Raw genomic sequence first — 18,577 nt, forward strand, 5'->3', positions numbered from 1 at the left:
CTTTTGGCTTCGTTTTTCAATTCTTAGAAATGGAGATTTGGAACTATGAGAAACAACAAGAAAAGACTGCAAAGCAAGAAGACTGGGACAAAGAAGAAGCCATCTTTAATGAACAAGTAATTCTATGTGGGGAAGAAAAAGGAAAGGGGGGAAAGAGAATGGAGAATTTAAGACTTAAAAAAACAACCAAAGAAAAGAAAAATAATTTGAAAAATAAGTATAATACTGGAAAGCAACAGAAAAGGGGAATACAGAAGAGAGAAATAGAGGTAGAGAGACAAGGGGGTAAAAGGGAGAGAGAGAAGAAGAGAGGGAAGAAGGAAAGGAAAAGAAGTTACAAAGAACTGAAGCAAGATATAGAGAAACAGGACCTATTTAGAGATAATGGGTGAAAATTTAACTGAAAAAGGGATTCTGTAAAGGTACATAAGACTGTATTGTTATATTAGTAATAGAAATAACTTTAGAAAATTGGAAACAATGTATGATTAAAATGAGGGATAAAATAGTTAGTGTAATTTAGTGAAATGTTTGTGAATAAAATAAGTGAAATAAAATAAATGAGAAAATTGAATTAGGAAGGAACAGGAACATTTTAATTAGTTAATGTTTTATAAAATATAAGTGAAGAGGGGGGGAATTAACTATGGAAAGCTTATAATTGTTCCCATAGAAGTATGATATTTAATTGAAAAGTAATGTTAAAGTTGTTAAGACTTTAATGAATATTAATATTAATGATAGAATTGAATTGGAATGGAATGTTGTTTTAATTATATACATTTATATATTTTTTTTTCTTTTTTTAAGAATACAGTGTGTATTTTAAGAATGTACCAAGCAGAATCTGAATGGAAGTTATGTATTATACTGAATGTTACAACTTTAAGGAAAAGATATAAAGGCGTCATACTCCAATCAGTAACTACAGGAGAAATTTTGTTTAATGAGAAAAGATAATAGATAATTGAAACAGGTCAGAAAAAATATATAAATACAATTATTTGAATTGAGATGAGATAATTAAAATAAAATTGAGAAAATTAAAAGAGGGGAGAAGCTATGCAGAAAATGTAAAATAGTAATACGATATGGAATAGAATATAAAAATGAGCATGAACCTGAATTTGTGTCTGTACGAAGAAATGTAACCCGGGATTATGCTGCTTTCAAAAAAGATGTTTTATTTGTATTTTTTTTTCTCTTTGTGAAAACTCAAATAAAATTTACAAAAAAAAAAAATCCAGTAAGTTCAATTTACTAACTTTTAATAAAATATTCAAACGATAATTATTAACAGCAATAAATTGATCAGTCTGACTGACTCTTTTTCTGTCCTTCTTTGGAAAGTTTTCAGCTTTTTAGCAATAGCATTTAAACTTATATACCACTTCGTAGTGCTTTATATTACTCTCTAAGTGATTTACAAAGCTAGCATATTGCCCCCAACAATCTGAGTCCTCATTTTATCAACCTCAAAAGGATGGAAGGCGGAATCAACTTTGAACCGGTCAGGATTGAACTCTAGACTGTGGGCAAAGTTAGCCAGCAATATTGCATTCTAACCACTGTACCACCAAGGCTCAGTACACCACCATGACTCCTTTTACCATCCTAATGTGTTAAAAATCATTAATTTATTTTTCTGCTTGTTTCTACCTTTTGATTATGAAATAGCAATATTAGAGTGGAAGAAAGGTATTGAGTTAAATTTCATTATTTTGGGAGAGAAGCTGGTATTGGTTTACTTGACAAGCTATTCCTTTCTTTTTTCTGCCCAGGAATTCTGGAGATTACAGGACAAAACAATTGGAGAGTAGAGAGAAAGGATGCTATTAAGCATGGCTGTTCAAAGCTCCAAAGGAGTATTTTGATTTAAAACCCCTTTATTGAATCAACCCATCAAAGCTGATTCACAAATTGAACCAGGAATATGTTTCAAAGCAAAACAACCAAATCAAATCAGGTGGTTTGAGAACATATCATAACTTTGAACTTATTTTACAGATTTTGTGGTTTTTCTTCTTCAGAATTTGCAACTGTCAATACACAGCAGGGTTATTCATAATTGTTACAGGCCTATAATGTTCTAATAATTTCCAAAGCATTCATTTTCTCCTATGCTGACCTTGCAGGTATCCTAGCATCCCATTATCTGAATGGTTAGACTTGCACTTTCCCAATATACAAGGTTGTAGCTTCACTTTTATGAAGAATACTGTGTTTTGGATGTACAGCAGTGTTTCTGACATGTGAATAGCTAGCAAATAATTCTGTCATCTTCTGGGCTGCCATAGCACTGTTGAGGTGCAACGCTAACGTTATTTGAATTTCATTCATTCTCTTAGCCTGCAACTTCTTTTATGCTACAACCCTAACATTTATTCTTACTTGTACAGATGGAATGATACATTTCTGTGCTGGTTTTGTCAGCGCAACTGGGAATTTAGTTAAATTCTCTTAGCAGTCTAAATTTGAGTTCAAAGATGTTCAATCTAGTATGCATGTTTGGGTCAGTTTCTACTTTTAAACTATGTGAAATTAGGGCAGGTTTAAGTCTCTTGACAATGAGAAATTAGATACCAAATTAACACTTAAAGGTACTGGCATAAATTTTATTTTATTTTATTTTAAGAATGGTATTGGCAAAATTATGAAAGTTACTTGTACCTCACTACTGTATAACTGATAGGATGGTCCTTCCAAGGAAGGGCCAAGACTGGCAAGCTTATCTTTTTAAAGGTCTCCTCAGTTCCTGATGTCCAACTAAAACCTACTAATTTTGCTATTTTAACCTGAGACTTTCTTTGTTTTCTGGAACAACTCAATTTGGCTATATCTTCTACACGATAGTATAGCATGAAAATATATGGGTAAACGGGTAAATGGATGGCTATCATTAGTTAGGAAGCTAGGTTTCATCTGGTTGCCTGGTTGGGGTGTGTTTGAGCTGGAGGTATTAGGGGGGATCTGTTTGTGCCCAGGTGTTTGCCTGGCTTGTGGTGTGGAGATTTTTTTGTTTGTGAGTGCAGGCTTCCAAATGATTGACAGTCTGGTGGAATCATCTCTTCTGTTCATGCTTTCTGGTCTTTTTTCAATCTCTATGGCTTCTCTGATGATTCTGTGGCTGGGGTTTTCTATAGTGGCAAGGGTTTTGGTGCCATTGAAGTTGATGCTATGACCTGTGGCTTCCATGTGTTGGACTAGTGAGGAAGTGTGTTCCAGCTTTTTGACTGCATGTTTGTGTTCATCCAGGCGGGTACTTATTCTTCTATTGGTCTGTCCAATGTATGTGGCCGGGCATGATGCACAGGGGACTTCGTATATGCCTTGGTTTTCCAGGTCAATTTTATCTTTGGGGTTTCTGAGGATGGCTGCTATTTTTCTGTCTGTTTTGAAGGCAGTCTTGATGTGGTGTCTGTGTAGTATCTTACTAATTTTGTCTGTAGTGCCTCTTATGTAGGGCAGGACAGCTGTTCCATAGGTCTGTTCATCTTCTGGGTCTCTATTATGTCTCAGTGTGTTTTTGTGGATCAAGCCGGTGATTTTGCTTTTGTGGAAGCCGTTGGCTGTCAGTACTTTGGTCAGGGTGCATAGTTCAGTCTTAATATGTGTCTTGTCTGCCAGGCGTTTGGTTCTAGTAATTAGTGTTTTAGCCACAGAGTTTATCTGTGCTGGGTGGTGGTGGGATTGGGCGTTGAGGTAGCGGTTGGTGTGTGTTTTCTTCTGGTATATAGTGTGTCCTAGTGTGCCATCTGTTTTTTTGTAGATTAGTACATCTAGGAATGGTAGTTGTTTGTTTGTTTCCGTTTCCATGGTGAACTTGATTTTGGGGTGTGTGCTGTTTAGGTGTGTTAGGAAGTTGTTTAGGTTTTCTTTTCTATGGGGCCAAATCACGAATGTGTCATCGATGTATCTTAACCATAGTTTGGGTTTGTGGATGGCATTGGCCAGGGCTCTGGATTCGAATTCTTCCATGAACAGGTTTGCAATGACAGGTGACAGTGGTGATCCCATAGGGGCTCCTTCAATTTGTTTGTATCTTTGTCCTTTGTATATGAAATATGTGTTGGTTAAGCAGTGTTCTGTTAGTTCCATGAGGTGTTTAGCTGGTTGGTATTTATTTTTGATGATTTCCAGGGTCTCTTTTATCGGGACTTGAGTGAATAGTGAAACCACGTCGAAGCTTACAAGCAGATCTTCCTGCTCCACATGTAGATCTTTGATCAATTCCAAGAAGTGGTATGAGTTTTGTATATATATATATATACATGTATGGTGTTCGGCTTGGTTGGGTATTTTCCCACGTCATTGTAGTTCTTTTAAAGTTGTAGCAACGTTTCAGCAGAATCTCATCTGCCATCATCAGGCTTCTGTATTGTGTCCGTCTGTGGGTCAGACTTTTACAGTGGTTTCAGATTTAAATTTGGGGCAGCCTATTGCTGTGCCAGAATGGTTTTTCTTCATCCTGATTGGTTGGGAGTCTTGGTCTGTGTTTATTGGTCTCGGAGTTTGCTGTGTTCTGCTTGATGGGTGTCTCTGATATCTTCTGTCTGTTTTTGGCTCTTTTTGTATCTTGATTGGCTGGCAGCATTGTGTTACTTTAATGGAGGCCTTTAGTGCAGCTTGGCCGGGTAAATGGACGGCTATCATTAGTTAGGAAGCTGGGTTTCATCTGGGTGCCTGGTTGGGGTGTGTTTGAGCTGGAGGTATCAGGGGGATCTGTTTGTGCCCAGGTGTTTGCCTGGCTTGTGGTGTGGAGATTTTTTGTTTGTGAGTGCAGGCTTCCAAATGATTGACAGCCTGGTGGAATCATCTCTTCTGTTCATGCTTTCTGGTCTTTTTCAATCTCTATGGCTTCTCTGATGACTCTGTGGCTAGGGTTTTCCATAGTGGCCAGGGTTTTGGTGCCATTGAAGTTGATGCTATGACCTGTAGCTTCCCATGTGTTGGACTAGTGAGGAAGTGTGTTCCAGCTTTTTGACTGCATTTTTGTGTTCATCCAGGCGGGTACTTATTCTTCTATTGGTCTGTCCAATGTATGTGGCGGGCATGATGCACAGGGGACTTCGTATATGCCTTGGTTTTCCAGGTCAATTTTATCTTTGGGGTTGCTAAGGATGGCTGCTATTTTTCTGTCTGTTTTGAAGGCAGTCCTGATGTGATGTCTGTGTAGTACCTTACTAATTTTGTCTGTAGTACCTCTTATGTAGGGCAGGACTGTAGGTACTACAGACAAAATTAGTAAGGTACTACACAGACATCACATCAGGACTGCCTTCAAAACAGACAGAAAAATAGCAGCCATCCTTAGCAACCCCAAAGATAAAATTGACCTGGAAAACCAAGGCATATACGAAGTCCCCTGTGCATCATGCCCGGCCACATACATTGACAGACCAATAGAAGAATAAGTACCCGCCTGGATGAACACAAAAATGCAGTCAAAAAGCTGGAACACACTTCCTCACTAGTCCAACACATGGAAGCTACAGGTCATAGCATCAACTTCAATGGCACCAAAACCCTGGCCACTATGGAAAACCCTAGCCACAGAGTCATCAGAGAAGCCATAGAGATTGAAAAAGACCAGAAAGCATGAACAGAAGAGATGATTCCACCAGGCTGTCAATCATTTGGAAGCCTGCACTCACAAACAAAAAAATATCCACACCACAAGCCAGGCAAACACCTGGGCACAAACAGATCCCCCTGATACCTCCAGCTCAAACACACCCCAACCAGGCACCCAGATGAAACCCAGCTTCCTAACTAATGATAGCCGTCCATTTACCCGAAGCCAAGCTGCACTAAAGGCCTCCATTAAAGTAACACAATGCTGCCAGCCAATCAAGATACAAAAAGAGCCAAAAACAGACAGAAGATATCAGAGACACCCATCAAGCAGAACACAGCAAACTCCGAGACCAATAAACACAGACCAAGACTCCCAACCAATCAGGATGAAGAAAAACCATTCTGGCACAGCAATAGGCTGCCCCAAATTTAAATCTGAAACCACTGTAAAAGTCTGACCCACAGACGGACACAATACAGAAGCCTGATGATGGCAGATGAGATTCTGCTGAAACGTTGCTACAACTTTAAAAGAACTACAATGACGGGAAAATACCCAACCAAGCCGAACACCATACATGTAAGTACCCGCGAAAACTTAAGAAAACAAATATATATACATATATATATATAGTTAAGATTTTGGAATATTTTTCACTAAATGTTACTTTATCTTAAAATATTGAATGGTATTGAAAATACTTGGAGAGATCACATAAGGAGAACAAGAATATTTCTGAGCTAGAAAAGTTACTCAAATAAAAGTGGGTAAAAGATCCAAAAACAGTAATAGAAAGCCCGATTGTTGGTCACAGGACATGTTTGGCAACAAATTGTTACAAAGAACTCTTCTGGAACAGTTTCCAAAACAGTATGCACTTTCTTGTCACGTATCTTTTATTCTAAGTTGCAAATATGCATTCAAATTTGCAAAATGTTGTCATGTTTATCATTGCCTCTGTTCACTAAGGGCATCACTGAAATAAACAAGCAAATTTTTTTGTACAAACAAAAAATGTGCCTTCCAGGCCAAATGTGCCATGCTTATTATCTGATACCATGCCTTCTAATTTTACTAATAAAACTAATAATATGTTGGGAAGGGGGTGAGAAAGAACATGCATGATCAGACAGACAGACAGACAGACAGACAGACAGACACACACACACACACACACACACTCACTGGTGTATTACCACCAGTCACATCTATTTCCATATTTCTTTTTATATTCTCTCTAGCTACATCAATGTTTGTAGTGTGGGGACAATTAATTTATTCAATTTTTTAATTCAGATTGTCCAATCTTATTCTTGGTTGGCCAAGCTAAGAACCATCATAATAAGAAAATATGAAGTTTATTTTCATGTACAACTGCAAAAATGCAGTTATGAAGGATGAATAGGAGAATAGAATTCCATTTAATAAAGTGATCATTGGGGATAGAATTAAAATTAGAAGCCGCATCAAAACTTTTTCAAATTATTGCTGTCTACAGGTTTATTGCCCACTAAAACCAGATGCCAGTTTTACCTAAAGGGGAAAAAGGAATTTAACAGTCACATGTACTCCCCCCACCCTCAAATAATACATCTTAGAAATCTTGCTATCAAATACATTGCACCCTTTGAACACAGCACAGTGTTGTCATGACTTGGCTCCTGCTCTCAATGCCAGCTCCAATCAGTTAATAAGAGTCTATGATTTAACTATATAACCCTAGGGAAGATGCTGCGGGAATCTAAATCAGACTCTAGGCTGCTTGGTGTTTTTATAGCATCACGGTTTCTTGAAACAGATGTGCAGAACTTCGTGGGTTTCTGCTCTTTTCTTTTACCTGTTGTTTTCATAAATTCCTTCCATCAGTGAAGTCCTGCCAGGCAAACTATCATCAATCTAAATACAGCCTCCTGTACACAGATACACACAACTAAAAAGAAATGGGAAAGCATGTTGCTGAAATGAAGTTTTGCAAATTGCTGGTATTTGGATATTATATTTCCACTTTATATAAATTAAAACCCAAATCATAGCATTCAATATTAGAAAATATTTTAAGCCTATATGTCTTCTGATTATGATTTATATAGAGTGCCTGATTGATAAATGCTATGCAATTCTGCTCTGTTTCTTATTCACCACAATCATTACATCTTCCATTGTCTTGAACTGAACTGAGACTACAGACTGACCCACAGTGAATCTGCTAGCCTAAATCTGAATATACCCGGTTTAAATATAATCTCCTTGACAGAATCTCAATTCTTCTTCCACTATGCTTATCACAATGCTTTTGCTTTCCCTCTGATATTTTATGGGAGATATGGATTAGTAGATGATGGTAATACTACAGTTATCAGCTGCCTGAATTCAGGTTGCCATCTATAAAAGCTTATTTTCCTACCTTGTTAGACAAAAAATATACAAATCGAGTTTATATAGCTAATAGATCACAAAGCCCTTCTATGCTGCCCTCTGTTGCCAGATTTTCAAAAGTTACTCATCTCAGAAGGAAATAGGAATGCAATTCTCCTAAGAATCTCAGTTCTTGAAAAAAATCAAAGGACAACACTGCATTTAAACTATAGACCTAAACTGGTAGGTTTAGAACTTAGTGGAACTTTTTTCTTGAGCATATACATAACCCTGCATGTGGAAAGATAGAATAGGGAGCACATTTAGATCCTCGGTTCAGTTTTAACAGCCATCTAGTAGATTGAGGCTGACTTGTTGCTATTTTTGTTTTAAATTCTGTAGGTCATTGATTTAAAATACTTGATTGCATTGCCAAATTTATACTGTAAATTGCAGAATTTAAAGACATAATGTATAGCTCACCGAAATGTAAGCCTAACCCCCCTGTGTCATTGCTATGTCCCCTTTGACTTTCATTTGCCACTGATAGAGCTGATGTGCTGTTACTGGTTCCAAAAAAGGCCTGTTCCTTCTCTTTACTATGCCTGCAAACAACAGTGAAGCCAGTGCAGGGAATGAACTTAGATAAAAAGTTCAGGTTTTTATTAGATATAAACCTGATGAAATTTCATTACTGATAGTGCTGACACTACATAATCATGCTATCAAAAATTACCATTAAAAAGATACATTTAAAAATGGACTGTTACATGACTAAAGCATAGATTGGATTATGTGGGCACACCCCAGCTCCCTTTCATCAAATGCTGCCATTTAGTGGAGTCTAGGAAGTGTGCCTTTTCCATAGGAGTCTATGCCCCATGAAATACCCTTTCCTTGGGATCCTGCAGGCCCTCACTCTTTTAAGCTTCTAAAAAGCCATATAAATACAGTTAGTTCTCAACTTACAACCACAATTGAGCCCAAAATGTTGCTAAATGAGAAGTTTGTTAAGTGAGTTCTGCTATGTTTTCTGACTTTTCTGGCCACATTTTTAAGTGAATCACACCGCAGTTGAGAAGTTAGTAACATCAGAGGTCGTATTCAGCAGGTTCTGACCAGTTCTGGAGAACCGGTAGTGGAAATTTTGAGTAGTTTGGAGAAGCGGCAAATCCCACCTCTGACTGGAGATTGTATAGTACCTTCCCCTGCCATGCCCACCAAGCCACGCCCACAGAACCAGAAGTAAAAAAAAAAAAAATTTGAATCCCACCACTGAGTAACATGGCTGTTAAATGAATCTGGATTGCCCATTGACTTTGCTTGTAAACTTCACAATATTTTCATCCAAATGGATGAGATCTGAAAGTTAATAGATGCACCTTTTGATGAAGTTGAAGGAAATATTGTTTAGCACTACATTATATTCGTTCTAAAAATGTAAAAAATATCCACCAGTACTGTATATGATAATGTATTTGAAAATATGCAGAAAAAGTAACATTTTCTGATATCACACTAAACCAGAATTCTTCAAAATGAGCAAGTATAGCAAGAGGGCCAAAATAAACCATAGAAACTTCTGTGATTTGCATAGTGTAATATTTAAAGCAGGACCTCTGTCTTTTTCCCATCACAACAACCCAGAAAAGAAAGCCAAAGAACAAATCTTCTCTTTTAGTTTTGGCTTATTAAGGCATCCTTCTTTACATGTTATGCAAAATAACCACAGGAGTAGTTTTTCCTGGTAGCAACATAAAAAGAGCTCTGCCAAATCAAACCAAAAGACAATGGGTTTATCTAGCCTTTTTGGCCTCAATCTTCTTCAACTGGAGAACAGATTGAAACTTACAGTAGTAGGATCAGATTCGGGAAACAACTAAATATCTCCAGTAGGCAGTCTAGTTGCTCACCTGTGCACTCATGGTGCCTGTACCCGTCCCAATTACTTCCTTTACAACTATTTTATCCTTTGGTCTTTGTGTTTGTGTGCGCACTGCTGTGCTTTGAGAATGAAGCTAGAGAATAAGGGTTCAATGGGCTAGCCCAGGGTAGGGAAACCTGGCTCTTTTATCACTTATGGACTTCAACTCCCAGAATTCCTGAGTGAGCCATAAAAGGTTCCCCATCCCTGGCCTACTGGTTTTTCAGTTGTGGGGGAAATCAATTTTTTACTTCAATGGGACTGTTTAATATTAAACATTCAAGTCAAAAATTGATTTCCCCCACAACTGAAAAACCAGTAGGCCAGGGATGAGGAACCTTTTATGGCTCACTCAGGAATTCTGGGAGTTGAAATCCATAAGTGATAAAAGAGCCAAGTTTCCCTACCCCTGGGCTAGCCTAATCAGAAAAGTATCAGGAGCTCAGGTATCTCTAGTTGTTGCATAATTTAAATAACACCTCTGTTAAAAAGCCATTGTCTGGTCTTTAATATATTGTAACCTACTACCCTGTTTCTCCAACAATACGGCCTCCCCCAATAGGAAGTCCCAGCATGTTTTATAGGCATGAAATGAAATTAAGCCCCTCCCCCCAAATTAAGGCCTATATTAAAACATGCAAAATGGGGGGGAATGGTGGGGGGCTTGCCATTAGGAAGTACTTTTGTTGCACACCCGGATATGGTGCTGCCTGCGTTGACCCCGATACAAAGTGCCCCACCAACGCCGAGGTCAACATCCAAGCCGTCGCTGCCCGCCCACCCAAAGATGCAAGGGGGGGAATTAAGTCACCCCCGAAAAGACGGCCTAGACATTTTTTCGGGGCTCAAAAAAAAAATAAGACCCGGCCTTATTATATGAGAAACACGGTAGAAGCTTAGAAACAGGATACAATAGAAATAACTTTGTTCTCTTTCTGCTCTTCTATAGTTTCTATTTAAGATGTGCTCTTTGTGTCCCAGGAAATAATTCACTGACATCAAAACTATTCTTCCATGAATTCAGTCTCGAGTCCATCTAAATTGATGGCTATCACTATACCTAGTGGTAGCAATTTCCATATGTAATGTATAAATAATTAACTCCATCAGTATTGAAATCCTCCATTGTATTAATTTTACTTATTTTAAAAAATAAATGTCTAAAACAGGTTGCAAGCAGCCAAGCCAATACAACTATATAAAGCTTAAAAGCTAAAACGATAAAATAGGATAATTATAACAAGGGCAAGGACAGAATCACAATATATGATGTAGCAGTACAACTTCTGAAGAAAAAAATCTGTATCCACAATTGTCCATATTCCCACTCACCCTCTCATCCTTGCTGTTAGAATTTTGAAATATAAAATTTGGAGTCAATAACTGCAATCTATAATGATGCCATAATAACAGTAATGATAATATTCATTATCATACAGTAAATGAATTTTAATGATTCTCTAAGATATGTCCTTGTCAAAACATCAACTCAAGTTAAAGGAGCTGTTTTGAGCACATAATTACTGATTTAACATATTTAATGGTTTTTGAAAATCCCAACTATTAAACACAAATAAAATTGATGGCAATGATTAAAGAAGACATGCTGTGAAATTGAGGTGAAGTTCAAGGTCAGGAAATTTAAATTAAATACACACAGTTACTTAGCCATGTCATTTCTAAGGCATAGCAACAAAAAAGGGGACACTAAAAATAATGTTTTCAGTGTCACCAATATATCTTGTTGTAGGCAAATCATGTCCTTGAATCACAAAATTAGTGGTATGCATTGCCCATTCACAAGGGCCTCTACTGTACATCAAAGAATTTCAAGCACAGAGGTTACTTTGATGAGTATCCTTTAAATATGTGATGTCCTCATTAGATCAGCTTTACAGCTATGTTCCCAAAAAATGGGTCATTCACAGTAGGTAGAATGTCACAATGTATTGCACTTAATTGAACTGATGAAAATGTCTAGCAAATTTCAATTGCAATTTCTGATTATGCTAAAATAAATATAAGAAAAGGAAGCAATGCAATGTTATTGTTTTTCCAAGTTAAAAATTGTTTTCAGAAAATTCTTAAAACAAGGTAGATTTATTCCAAAGTTTTGGAATAAATTCCTTAATACTTTGGGATTGCTTTAAAATATACTCTTCAAGGACTCTTTCAAGGAGGCACAGAAAGAAAACAAAATGGCCAGCAGAGTGACTAACTTAATCTAATATCCAGACTTCAGTTTTTGTTTTCAGAAGAGGGCTATAGTTCAGATTTATACAACATGTGTTTTGCATGCAAAAATTCTGGATTCAAATCCAGATACATTAACTCTAGTTGAAGTATCTATCATTCAATGTAAAAAGCTTGTCATATCTCCAGGTTTCACTCCTAGTTTTAGGTAATAGTATGCCAGCAAAGTAACCAAGAAAGGACTTTGATAAAGCTATAGAGTTGCGAACATAGCCTTCTTGGAGCAAAATTCAATTTCCTTTGAGATGCCATGTGTTTCTTGAATCACAACAGGTAAATAATAGTAATAAGGCTGAATTATCATCAAGCAATCTGTAGTGGGAGGTGCTTAATTATTGTCTTTAATTCAACCAGACAGCATCCATCTGTGCATGTAAAAATACAGATGGTAGGTATGAGACAAAAAAACATAAGCTGCAACCCTAACAAGGACTTGTGCAAGGTAATGGCTGTAAAAAATTAGACTTGCTGCAGTACAGTACAAAAATTGTACTGTTCACTTTATGGTGGATCAAATTAACGATGGCCTTGGAAATGTCTGTAAAGGATTTCCATTTGTTGCAAAACGTTGTATATGCATACATGCACATATGGTGTGATCCAGGGGTGGGATTCTACCAGTTCTGTCTGGCTCTGCAGAACCTGTAGCTCTGAAGAGCAGCAGACACAGAACTGGTTCTGTGTCTGCTGCTGTTTTGGTCCACCCCCTCCGCCCAGGCTCTTACCTGTCCTTTACTTCCTGCTTTTTCAACTGCAGCTGCTTTGTGTGGCACAGCTGCAGTTGAAACAGAAGGAAAAAAGGGTTTTTCCAACCGCTGCGCGCCTGCACACAGCGCTGCTCAGCTGTCCGGGCAGCTTAGCAGGTCGTAAATTGCACTCGTGCGATTCGTGCAACTCGCGCATGCGCATGCCACGCAGAGCAACAGAACTGGTAGTTATACCGGTCAGATCCTATCCCTGGTGTGATCTGGATGCTTGGCAATCCAATGACACGTACACCCTCCTCCAGCTGATCACAAAAGCCTCCCCCCTGCGCGCATCCATGTGATTGCCATTCACTATCCTCTTTGCCAGCTTCCCTAAAAAATCAGTGAAGTCAACAGGGTAGGTTGCAAGCTGCTGCACTCTTTTCATCTCTGGGGGCTGACTGAAAGAGCTCCCTGCCCAAGGTTTTCAGCTCCAAGCAATCCAAAGCTGAAATCCTTTTTCAAGAAGCTGCCTGCTGTAGAATTTTAGATCTGAACTGACTTGCATGGAGCTGAAATCCTTTGTGCCTGCTTGCACAGAACTGAAATCTTATCAGCTCTCCTAGATGAACCAGACAGGATACATATCTATATGAGCAAAATCTACTTTATCATAAGGCCACATTAACAGACTCGTCCAAGTCTGAAAGTACAAAACTTCCTGCCATCACTTTTAACTGCTTGATCCATTAAGGTAGGTTCCTTCTCTGACCATGAAGCCACTTGGGGGTGGGAGGCAGTTTGCCTCTGTTGAATGATTCTTTCCTAGGCAGCATTTCTCTTCCTCTCTTTGCCCAAGGTAATTTCCACCGTCCATTACACTGCCAAAGGATTTCAGCTTCATGCCTGCCTGCACAAGCTGAATTCCTTTAGCAGGAAGCTGAAAATTCTGCTTGCATTTTGGAATGGAGTATTTTCAGCTTCTGACTGAGTGGAGAGGCAGTACTTAAGGTAAGGAGCACAGGTACCTCAGAGGTGTAGGGGAGGCCCAGTACAGGCACACATGAGTTGTTCCTGCTCAAGAACTGAAAATGCTGCTTGGATTTTGACAAGGAAGTTTTTCATGTCCTGAGCAGAAAGACAGTCACACATAGCCTGTACCTGGCCTCCAAGGGTCTTTCCCACCCAAGGCACCTCACATACTTTATCTGGGACTTTGACAAGGTTGCTTAGTGGCTACATCTAGGAATGTCATGATTGCTATTGTTGAGTGAAGCCATCATGTGATATCTTGCTTTGTTCAATGACAGATATTCCAGTTCAAATTTTGGTCATATGTGCCATGGCTTCATGTTGAATGCTGGAAAAACATAGCTTGCTTCCCAAGGACAAGCAGGAGATGGGATGGCAGGGAAGAGATTTATTTTGATTCCCTACAATAATGAAGTAGGAAAGCATTCTTTTCTAAATTGATCACTTGGAAAGATCCTGGTTCCCTTCAGAAAATGTTGAATATGAATCACTTGCACGGAGGTGTGAAATCTGATCTATTAGATCAGTATAAATGCTGATTATTGATAAAGTGTCATCTTGACAACAGCTCTTTACCCCTGAAGACTGGAATTTAAGTATTTCCAGATAAAAGAAGCCTCTTGTCATATGTGCAGGATTTAGAGAGCCATCCCAATTTTTGTCCACATCTTCAATCACCACTTTACAAGTAGCTCAAGGGTTCCATGCTGATAATAAAGCTGTGGTGCAGCTGTGGCAAAAAGGGAGAGGTTAGATTTCCACCCTCTCTTGTCTGTGCTGTAAATAATAGTTTCTTTGTAGTTTTTTAAAAATGTGTTTGTTACACCGATGTGTACTAACCTCTTCCCATGATCTATTTGTTCCTACCAAGTGCCATGCAACCTGAATTAAATTGTACTTTGTATTGCAGCTGCAGATGTTATTGGTGTCTCAAACAAAGCAGAAGCAGAGCTAACCTAGACATATAGAAGTTGCTTTGGTGGCACAATTTAGGAATGTAAGACAGTTTCCTTTGTCATTTTGGATCTGTTTAGTGCAGCTTTCTAGAGAGAGACATTTTTTTAATGTTCCAAATTATATATGTTGGCAATTTTTAGATTGTCTGGTATGTTTCTGTTGATTCTATTACCCAGGAGTAAAATCTTTTGACTATGTTGTAGCAAAAGCAATCTGGATAACTATTGCAGCATTTTACCATGGAATAAGAGTCTCCTAATCTATTGTTCTGGTTTGGATTACAATGCTCATAACCTTCCAATCATTGTCTAGCTGGGAATTAGGAAAGGCAACAACTATGCTTTATTTTGTAGCTTTACCTGCCAATCTATCTTTCTGTCAGTCTCTGTCTTCACCCTTATTCTAGAGAGGAATAGGGAGCTTTCAATCATCTTCCTTCCTTTTTTAAAATTTAACTATGTGTATTGGAATAGCCCTATGCATTAGAACTAGGACTCCTTTTTATTAGGCAAGGATATTGAAGCTCAAGTTTGTCTTTTTCTTGCTCATCTTTTCCATATTGCACTTTCAGATGTTGGGTAAGATTGCTTTTTTCTCTGTACCAATGGTCTCATGGATACCTTTTCTGTCTGCTTAGGGGTCTATGGAAGATGAGCACAATATCAACAAAGCCACATCCATCATTGAAAGTCAGCATCACCACCTGCTTCATTGCCTGGAAAAACAACTGTAAGTAGAAACAGGGGGTGCTTTTGAGTCTGATTTCACTCAAGACCATGGATTTTAAAAAAACAGAAAATGTGGGGGGTTATATATTCAATTTAGCCTACCATGATTGAGTCAATATTGAGCCTTGATAAGCCTAATTTTTATTGGAGTTCCATATTATCCTCGCTCTGTAATAATGTTATTACATTATGCTTTATTGCAAAAATACAACACTGTTATCAAATATATTTGTTAATTACAATTAGGAAAAGAAGCAGAAAAGGAAATATGTGCATAAGTTCTGAAATAGAAGTATGAAAATCGAGCTGGCTTTTCATTGGCTACTCAGTAATCATACTATAGTATTTAGAATAAGGGTGAACAGTGGATGGCCCTCTACATGTTGTATTACACATTCCCTCATTTTTCACCATTGACTATGCTGAGTAGGGCTGCTAAGATTTGGAAGTACTGTAAGGAACATCTGGAAGGCCATCTCTGTGGATCCATGATTAATGTACATATGAAAACAATCTACTGTACACCAAAACACATTACTCTCTTGGTTATCTGGACTTTGATCATTTGGCCAGATGTGTCAGTGTATGTGAATATGGAATATGCCCCTAAGTGCATATTGAAGGTCCCTAGTTGCTCTATGCAACTACCTTCTAATGATTATTGTTGCATTTGTATCCATACCTTTATTGCCTTAATAAACATTTTATTTCATTTATTGTTTTACCCTTCTTCGAATTATAACATTTTCAGTCTTATCTTGCTTGTGTTGCTTTTTATACAAAGCAATAGCCCTTCCTAAATATATGAATTATACATGAGGATAGTCCTATGAAGGCCAATTGTGAGTACAGAATGCAAAGCCTTGGAGGAATTGTTGTCATTTTTGCAGCTGTAGGAACAAATAGAAAACTCACATCGAGAGCACAGGGGGAAAAGAGAATTCTGGAGAATAGTGTATTACATAAGCATGTTTACCATACGCAATAAATGTTGCAAACATGTCTTGAATACTATCTCCACAATGAGAGCTAACAGAAAAATTCAGAAGGCATGTATTCACCTAACTTAGGTCAATATGTACAGCTAGTAAATATAGCTTATCTACTGCATTCTTCTTCTAGGAAATTTGAAAGTAACAAATTTACTTTCAAAGGATAAGGGTAAGCTATCCTTTCAGCACCATTAAACTGCCGCTTTTTTTCCTCTTCTCGAAGGTATCATTCAGAAAGTCATACTTTTCAGGAATTTTGTTAAATATGTCTTAGAGTCCTAGGAACCAAGAAAGACTTTCTCCTCTCAAGCACTTTCTCCACTTCCTCCTGCGCATTTTTACCCGGCTGCCAGCTTCTTTGTGGCGGCCATTACGGACCCGCCGCTGCACGTCCTGGGAAAAGGGAGTTCTGCCGGCCAGGGAGGGGGTCTGCAACACCCCAAACCCTTCTCCGGATCCCCCCTACCTTCAGCTGCCCCTGCAGGGCAGCCTAGCTCCGCACCCGTCTGGGTCGGAGCCCCAAAAACGGCTAGCGCGGCAGGGATCGCGCAGCTTCGCAAATCCCTGCCGCTCGCGAAGCCGACAAACCGGAAATCCCCCCAAAGCTGAAATCTTTTTCAAGAAGCTGCCTGCTGTAGAATTTTAGATCTGAACTGACTTGCATGGAGCTGAAATCCTTTGTGCCTGCTTGCACAGAACTGAAATCTTATCAGCTCTCCTAGATGAACCAGACAGGATACATATCTATATGAGCAAAATCTACTTTATCATAAGGCCACATTAACAGACTCGTCCAAGTCTGAAAGTACAAAACTTCCTGCCATCACTTTTAACTGCTTGATCCATTAAGGTAGGTTCCTTCTCTGACCATGAAGCCACTTGGGGGTGGGAGGCAGTTTGCCTCTGTTGAATGATTCTTTCCTAGGCAGCATTTCTCTTCCTCTCTTTGCCCAAGGTAATTTCCACCGTCCATTACACTGCCAAAGGATTTCAGCTTCATGCCTGCCTGCACAAGCTGAATTCCTTTAGCAGGAAGCTGAAAATTCTGCTTGCATTTTGGAATGGAGTATTTTCAGCTTCTGACTGAGTGGAAAGGCAGTACTTAAGGTAAGGAGCACAGGTACCTCAGAGATGTAGGGAAGGCCCAGTACAGGCCACACATGAGTTTCTTTCTGCTCAAGAACTGAAAATGCTGCTTGGATTTTGACAAGGAAGTTTTTCATGTCCTGAGCAGAAAGACAGTCACACATAGCCTGTACCTGGCCTCCCAGGGTCTTTCCCACTCAAGGCACCTCACATACTTTATCTGGGACTTTGACAAGGTTGCTTAGTGACTACATCTAGGAATGTCATGATTGCTATTGTTGAGTGAAGCCATCATGTGATATCTTGCTTTGTTCAATGACAGATATTCCAGTTCAAATTTTGGTCATATGTGCCATGGCTTCATGTTGAATGCTGGAAAAACATAGCTTGCTTCCCAAGGACAAGCAGGAGATGGGATGGCAGGGAAGAGATTTATTTTGATTCCCTACAATAATGAAGTAGGAAAGCATTCTTTTCTAAATTGATCACTTGGAAAGATCCTGGTTCCCTTCAGAAAATGTTGAATATGAATCACTTGCACGGAGGTGTGAAATCTTTTTTTCTGACTATTAGATCAGTATAAATGCTGATTATTGATAAAGTGTCATCTTGACAACAGCTCTTTACCCATGAAGACTGGAATTTAAGTATTTCCAGATAAAAGAAGCCTCTTGTCATATGTGCAGGATTTAGAGAGCCATCCCAATTTTTGTCCACATCTTCAATCACCACTTTACAAGTAGCTCAAGGGTTCCATGCTGATAATAAAGCTGTGGTGCAGCTGTGGCAAAAAAGGGAGAGGTTAGATTTCCGTCCTCTCTTGTCTGTGCTGTAAATAATAGTTTCTTTGTAGTTTTTTAAAAAATGTGTTTGTTACACCGATGTGTACTAACCTCTTCCCATGATCTATTTGTTCCTACCAAGTGCCATGCAACCTGAATTAAATTGTACTTTGTATTGCAGCTGCAGATGTTATTGGTGTCTCA

The 18,577-nt window shown here is 38.6% G+C and overlaps 1 protein-coding gene across 1 annotated transcript in view; it reads left to right on the forward strand.

Moving 5' to 3' along the window:
* The window catches only part of KCND3 (potassium voltage-gated channel subfamily D member 3), a 321,194-nt gene that overhangs the window by 284,897 nt on the left and 17,720 nt on the right, over positions 1–18,577 (forward strand). The gene's annotated exons all lie outside the window — the stretch shown is intronic.

Source organism: Notechis scutatus, chromosome 3, assembly GCF_049901735.1.
Source record: "Notechis scutatus isolate UNSWTSFEM ecotype Mainland chromosome 3, rNotScu1.2, whole genome shotgun sequence".
Lineage (NCBI taxonomy): Eukaryota > Metazoa > Chordata > Lepidosauria > Squamata > Elapidae > Notechis > Notechis scutatus.